Source organism: Papilio polytes, unplaced genomic scaffold, assembly GCF_000836215.1.
Source record: "Papilio polytes unplaced genomic scaffold, Ppol_1.0 DF824157.1, whole genome shotgun sequence".
NCBI lineage: Eukaryota > Metazoa > Arthropoda > Insecta > Lepidoptera > Papilionidae > Papilio > Papilio polytes.
Window position 1 is genome coordinate 479,344 of NW_013525047.1, and position 8,684 is coordinate 488,027.

The window sequence follows — 8,684 nt, forward strand, 5'->3', positions numbered from 1 at the left end:
AATTAGAGATTAACATATAGTTGATTAACTTATTAAGTTAGTAACTTATAAGTTGATTAACTTAAGTTAACTACACTATAACAAATATTATTCCTAAGTTTCGAGGGATGTTTGTATAATCGAAACGGAACAGTCTGGAAGAACATGCAAGATATTTGTTTTTTTAAATACCGCGGGTACGAAATTGCGGGAAATAGCTAGTTAATTTTTTTAATCTGCTTATACTGTAAAATACTTACTAAATATTTTTATAGCACAGAAAATATAAACCAATATCAAATCAAATCTTAAAAAGCTATTTTTTCTTGCGAAACGATTCTTCATAAGAAGTCTAGAATCTGTGAAGCGCTAATAAGCTGAGATTTATCCTTTAAGGTCGTGGCAGGGTTGTGATCTATGAACTACAACCCTCTGGCATGCATGGATACGTCACTGGTCAGGGCTGTCACAAAAATAATGATCGAATTTTTCAAATATTTCAATGGTCAACATCTGGAAGAAACAAAACAAACCATGAATTAAATTATGTTTTCTCATGGTTTATAGCCTTTTTATCAATTATATAAATATAAAGCATTCTGTCGTTCCATAACACTCTGACAATTTAATTATTAAATCGAAAAAAATCAATTTATACTTTCACTAGGCTCTAAAGATTCATAAAGTTGTTAACCTTATTGGCTGTGATGTGTGTATTGTGGACAACCCTAAGTAATTAGACGGAGATAAACTATGGCTACCCCTGTCTGGAGTTCAACTTCTATGATGTATGACTTTTAAAGCCTTGCCAATGTTGAATACAGTTCAGAATTTCCCAATCTGTAACAATTTATCATCAACTACAACCATTTATTGTGACGTGATATAGTGCTTTAAGTATGGCTTTGTTTAATTTATTTTATGTATTAAGATGTGAGCAATTTTTGTTGGTTAAAAGCCAATCGTAAGGTAAACAGAATTGGAAAAAAAATGGTTTACAAAAAACATCTATAACTCCAGAGCGCCTGTAGGAATGTCAACTGCAATTTAATTTAATAGCAACTATAACCTATTTGCTAAACGTAGAGTTTTTATAAATGATAAAAAGGAATTAAAACAATAACAAAAGATTTCGTTTAAAATTGTAAAATTGTATACAAAATTAGTTTGTAATTATCAGCTGAACGCTAAACAAAAAACTAACTATTTAGTTAAATTATTTCAATTCAGGACTTCGAAATGGCGTTATTAATGCGCCTGTAAAAATATATCTGCATTATATTGTATATTTATATATTGTAATATTTTTATAAGTACCATTTAGCACCTTATTTGATGAACATAACGTAGAAAATCCTTTAAAGCATACACTTATCTTGAATAGAGAATCTTAAGCCATACAGATAGACTTTCATAGTTTTGTAGAATGTGTTAATTTATGTAAGTTTGTCTGTGTATAATTCTATTGACCCGCACGGGACAACTTTGCCGATAGTTTAACGAAGATATTTGATACTTTTCAAATGATGTTAGTATGTTTATTGCTAAAGTGTTAAGTCTTGCTTCGATTCCCGGTTAAGACAAACACCCGATATCTACAGATATCTTCCTGATACACGATATCTCCAATAATTTATATAAAATCGCAGTCAGTTTAAAGATAACACTACGTAGATTACCACAATTTTTAAAACATTATACTTGTAGGTATAAAATCTAAAACAGATTAAAGTTGTCACATCTGCGTTATTAATCTTTGTACAAATGGCGCTGCAAGCCGGCCCGTGCCCACAACAATGGCGGTTTATTGCCTAAACCCCTCCCACTCCTAGCGAATCGGCGCGTGCGAAATGAAAAGTTTTGAAATTTATGAATAGCCGTAAAAACAAGACATGTAAATAAATGTTTAATTATTTTACTGCTTTATTTGTTGTATAAGATCAATTTAAAACAGAACATGATAACAAAAACACGAATTCTTGAATTGTTTTCGGGAGTTAAATAAATTTGTAGAAAACATTAACATAAATAATGTCGGGTTCAACGTTAACTAGCTAAATTAATATTAGAAAAGTTATTTACATAAATGATATATACTGCGTTTGAATATTATGTAATAATTCGTCATGTCTAAAACATTCTGATATCTGTGCAACACAGTGCATATAAAATGCTGGAATTTGATCGACATTCGTTTTACAACCAACAGTTTGCAGTTTTATAGTGCGCGGTCATTTATAAATGCAACTCTCTTTTTATTTATAGGAATGTGAAGTTAAAAATAAATTAAAAATATGCCATTATTAAAAAATCATTTTATCAAGAAAATAAGCGTAACGATGTTAAGAAAAATTCACAAAATGATAATAATAAAGATATTTTAGTATACGTTTTTGTAATATTATAAATGCAAAAGTTAGATGGATGGATGTTTGTTAGCTAAATGGATTTCGATGAAATTTGGTACAGGTGTAGAGGATAGTCTGTAAGAACACATAGGCTAATAACTTTTTTCTTAATTCCCCGCGGACGGAGTTGTGAACGAAAGCTAGTCTATTTATAAAGCGCATATGATCATACTTAGCAAATTCCTGTATGTATATACAAGAGCGTTTATACCACGTCTAAAGTGAAACGCTTTTATATCAGTCCATTGCACTGCGTCAGAATTATTTAGTCTGAGTCGGGTCGTCGCGTCTGCAGTATTTAGTCTATGTCGGTCCGTCTGAATATATCGGGGTATTTACTCTATGACGCGGATGATAAAGCAAGGCCAGTGCACCTTCAAGGGGCTGCAGGAATCTGAATGTAAACGAACCAGAAATAACATGTTTACGACCGCTCAGTATAAACGTATTTGAATTACAATCAAAGTTGCATTTTGTACACGATTTTTACCTTTTAAAGTCAGAGCTATTGTTTGATTACAAGCTTGGAATGAAATCCAGTATTTTTTTTAACCTTGTCAAAGATTAAAACTTTCATACAGATGAATGGATAGTCAGAAATTCTAAAATTATAGGATTTTTTTTTATTTCATGTGGTGGCACAGGAGCAAGCGGCTACCTGAATTCGCCAAAATGGCGAACGACTGCTGCCCATAAGTATTTGCAATAGCTAATGTGTTGCCTTCACTTAATCGACGAAGGAAGAAACGCACATAAATAGGACATTTTGCCTTCCTACGCGTCTCCTCCAGTGTTAAATCCACGTTCCCTTCCCATCCTTTTCTTATAAGGGAAAGGTTGGTAAGGAAAAGGGACTAAAGCTGGGCCTCCGGCATCGGTAGTAAGTATTCGAATCTCAAAAATCACGGATTGGTGTCACCTTTGGTATCTGGATTAAATACATCTGTTTTCACTAGACAATAATATATTTAAATGAACTAAGATCATGGATATAGAGTACATAATTAATAGAGTGTTCAGGTAGGCGAGGTGGACCGGTTATTTTCTAGCGGTTCAATCACACGCCCAATCGAAATTTCACACAGTCCATTAAATTACGAGACACGAATCTTTCGCACGCTACCGTCAATATTGTATATAGCTTTCGCCCGCGACTCCGTCCGCATGAAAATAAAACAACAGTAAGTAGCTTATGTGTTCTTCCAGATCCGTTCAGCAGTTTAGGCTACAAACTCTAACAAACATCCATCCATCCATCTGTCCATCCAAACTTTCGTATTTATTATATTAGTAAGATTGTTTACACCAATGAGTCAAGTAAATATAAACATACAATACAATACTGTACTAGTAAATTTAAAAAAAAAACACTTTACTATGGGATGGGACCCTGTGCGGCGGTGTTCCAGTGCGGCTTCACTCGCATGAAATTATGAATTATGAACGAACCTAAATTGCTAAACGGATCTCGACGAAATTTGGCATAGATGTATATAGTCTGGCACATCACATATGCTACTTATTTTTCTTTTTTTATTTGCACACGGACAGAATCGCGGACGAAAGCTAGTCTTATATAATTCTCATTTATCACTGAACTGATTTATATTTCGTATTAACTGTTCTTCCGCATTTTAGCCACATCTGGTTTACATTATCTTTGGCAACAAAGCTTGTATCATAAACAATTATAGTCTGTTGTATTTCAGTTGTTACATATTTGTTTTCATCAAACCCTTCCTTGATGGACGATAAATTAAATGTCAGTTTGCGGAGAAAAGACATTCTTCTGAGTATATTAATTGACGTTTTATCGCTTCTTAGTAATATCTTAATATTACTTTTATATGGTAAACCACATTAAACGCATACTAATGATATAAATGCGAAAGTTAGATGGATGGATGTTTGTTAGAGTTTGTAGCCTAAACTGCTGAACGGATTTTGATGAAATTTGGTACAGATGTAGAAGATAGTCTGAAAGAACACATAGGCTATTCACTTTTGTTTTTTTTTAATTCCACGCATACGGAGTCGCTAGCGATAGCTAGTCATATTATAAATGTAAAAGTTAGATGGATGGATGTTTCTAAGAGTTGTTTGGCATAGACGTAGAGGTTAGTCTGGAAGAACACATAGGCACTTTCGTTTTAATTCCACGCGGACGGAGTCACAGGCGATAGCTAGACCTAAATAAAAATTTCAAGTTGCACGTACCATATACAAGCGGGAATACACTAACTGGCATACCAGTAACTAGCATTCTAGTAGATAGCATGACATTTGATTTTGTGACCTGTTCTGTTTTTGAACTGGAAAGTTCCTTACTATTTAACTGGCATGTGTTCCCGCCTTTATTCAGTAAGCGTACTAAAGTCCTACACATGCGTTTCAACTCTAGCTTGTAATAGAGTCTACTCGTAGCATCAAAGCATTGAATTGCGTTATCGGCCTTGACGTGGTGTCGCGGAGGCTTGCTATCGGCGACACAGCGTCAGGGCACGGTCGTCGATTCGATTCCCCGCTCCAACGCACCCGTCAGCCCGATGTCTGCCGATCGGAGATAGCGACGTCGATACGCCCAGACTTGACACTGATACTCAAAGTCAATGGCATAGATGCAGACTAGTCTATGAACTCCTGGTATACGAGAAATTTTATATTTAAATCTATACGATGTTGATTTTACCTTAAAATTGGACTCTAGTAACCTTGACAACAGAAGTAGAACCTATAATGGTTATTGGGTTCTTTATGAGATTATCTTAAGGTTTGGAACTTTCACTTACAGCCTGATCACTAGCTGTTGTTCGTCCGCGTGAAATTATAAAATAATATAAAAAACGTAGCCTATATTACTCACTGATAATGTAAATTTCAATGGTGAAAGAATTTCATTCAATCTCAAATTGATGGTATTTTTAAAATCAGTTTAGTAGTTTTTGAGTTATTTTAATACAAAAATGCAAAAGTAAAAATCTATACATTTTATAACATAGGCTAGCTGTTCCCGTGCAGCTTTATCCGCATGTAATTATAAAAATTTTATTTTATTGTTTACATTTGTCAAATTGTCAATAGCAAATGTCAAAATGACATGACATGATGACAATCTTGCTTCCTTGATGTTGGCAGCAACTTGTGGTCTCTTTCCCACATTAAGGTTTTTATCCAAAATATTTACCCTGAGTTTAATGGCGTGAAAATATATAGCCTAAAGCGTAACGTAAGTGTAGGTCTTTTTATTAAAAAAATAATCATTCATAAATATGCTGTAATAGCTGACATCTTAGGCAACAAAAAAGTGTGTGTTTACGCTTTATTATAATAGTATAGATGTGTTAAATTTCCATAGGCGTCTTCAATAACTTATTCTGGCTCGTTTAGCAACCTTTTTAAAGATTATATTTTAAAGAAGAGATATCTATCTAGATAAACTAGCGATATTGCGGAAAAAAATAAAACTAAGTTCTTTGCGTATGCTAGAAATAAATAAGGCGACTGAAACGCGCTTAGATCAGAATTTTTATTTACGACTGTCGATTCTGAGTTAAAAATTTTCACGTTACTTGAATTCCCGGCTATTTAATACATTTTACGTAATTCAAGCTTTCCTCATTTATAAATATGAAAGCTCATTAAAATATGAAGGTATTTATATTCGCTAATTAGTTGCAGCTAATGTTTGTAATTTTCCGGCAGATTGGTTGCACGTCGCTAATACTCAGTCTGGCAGTCGCTCAACTGGTACACTTTGTTCGACAATCTTATTATTACTTTCTCGTTTTGCATATTCCTTTTATACTAGACGACCACGTAACGATATTATTAATTGGTTAAGATAGATTTTAGCTATCTTCATCAACTTACCCTTATCCCTTATGGAGGGTCGGCACAGTGTGCTGCTCTTCCATACATCTCTATCAGCCGTCATACCTGAATCCACTCCTTTCTTAAGCATATCCTCTTTCACACAATCCATCCATACTTTCTTCGGTCTACCTCTTCCTTTGTAGCCATCCACATTCATTCTTAACACTTTCTGGTTTATGTCCCCATCTCGTCGCATAACATGTCCATACCACGCTAACCTTTTGCTTATCAATTTCTCCACCACTGGCGCTACTTTCAAACTTCCTCTAATATACACATACTTGACTTTATCTATTCTTGTCACACCATACATCCATCTTAACATACGCATATCAGCCACATGCAATTTCATCCGCAACTTTGGTAGCCCAACATTCAGATCCATACAATACAACAGGTCTTATGATGGACTTGTAGGTCTGTCTGTTTTGGCTCTATTAAGACAAATATCAAATAATCTACGATATATAGTTCTAAATTAAATAATGTAAATGCCTCAATAAGTAATAAATACGAACATATTTTTATTATTATATTTATTTAACAAGAAATTAGGCAATTCATTTGTTTTTCTCTCAATTATTTTCACATTATTACTAAACTTATAACAAAATAAAATAATGTTACAGTTTTATACGGGTTAGTATAACGTATTTAGTTAACGACATGTATACGATATTCTAACGACAAAAAACCAACACTAAGGGCTTTGATATCTATGTATATGAGCGCATACTATTCGATTCTTAGTTATGAACAGTTGAATTGGCTGCTAAACAAACGACAATCGCACAACAGTCGTGCGATAGTTTAGTCAAAGGTGTACGCCCGCTTTTATGAAACTTGTCATTTGATTATTAGTGCATATAGATTTGGATAATACAATATAGTATGTTTGTATCATTACTGTCATAGATAATATCTTTAGGAGAAATTGTTGGACTGGCTGGTGACCCGTTTGTGTACAAGCTTACAATGGGTAACGGATTGGATTCCGATAGAAAGTGTTAATAAATTAGTTGAGACCTACTGAAGTAGAAATTAATGAAATGTTCAAAGAGATTTGCAAGAAATGTGATGTTTTCATATTTTGTCTATATCTATATGCATAGGAAGGGGAAATGTACTCTTTATGTGCGTCTCCTCCGTCAATTAAGGGTAGGCAACGCATCTGCATTTATGGATGTTTACAGGCAGCGGTCGCTTTCTATTTCGGTGTATTAAGGTGGCGTTTACCACCTTATAGTTATTATAAAAAAAAATATAACTAATAAGATTGGAGTGTCTGTTTGTAATATTAAAAGAGAAATTCCAGATTTCGGGAAGATGATGTATTCGTGTTGCTGATAACGAAAGTCGATTTAATTTTTTTTTTGTCTGTCGGTCTGTCCGCAAGCCGCGTTAATTCAGGGTAATCTCCGAAACCGCTGGACCGATTTCACTGAAGGGTAGCTGACATAGACGGGCATATTATAGGCAACTTTGTTATTTTAATATTGGGTGGACGAAGTCGCAGGTAACAGTTAGTTGCTAATAAAAACGAAACAAAACATAATCTGTCTGTGTCAAGTAATTCGAGTTGTATTCTTAAATACATATAAAACTGAATAAATTGCCGCATTAAGTGAAAACACAAATAAAAGACAACAAATGATACTGAGACACGTGTCGAGGTGATGTGACAATGATTGCGAAGTGTTTGTGATGCTAGAGGGGCTTACGCGAGAGGGGTTTAGGAGAGGGGGGCGTAAATATTTGCGCGCCACCAGTGTCTTTACAATTGGCCTGACATTCCGTCACTGGTACGCAAATGTCGCTGACAATATCGTAAATAAGACATTTGTGTAACTAACAATTCTACAGTTTTACAGTGGCTTTCTTTTAGATTAATAGTTGAAATTTAAAAATTGCATGAGCGTTTTTGCGTGATGTTGGTAGCGCGTTCATATTTACTAATTATGACAACAAAATGTCGCTTATATCTATTTTAGTAGATTCCGTATTATGTTATCGTTCTTGTTTACATTGCTAGCGCAGAATATTTTTTGATGGAACACACACATAAGACAACTGGGTTATGCGTATGAAAAAGATATATAAAGTACATTTGTATATTGAAATAAAAGCAATAATACCTTACATTGTACTTTTAAATTCATAACAAATCTATACTATGCAAATTGTAAAAATAAACATAGATAGTGATTTTTGACGTCATAACAGTAAGCATGAGATTAAATGTCGCATGACGCTATTCAATTCAGCTTATTCAATACAAAATTTCATCTTAATAACATAATTGCCCAAAGTAAAAATAGCTTAATAAATCACAACGTCAAACAGATCGCACTTGTCTTGACTCCAGGTAAATAAACCCGATAAGATAAGGAACAGACGCTCACCGCGTTTGCATTTACCATCCGA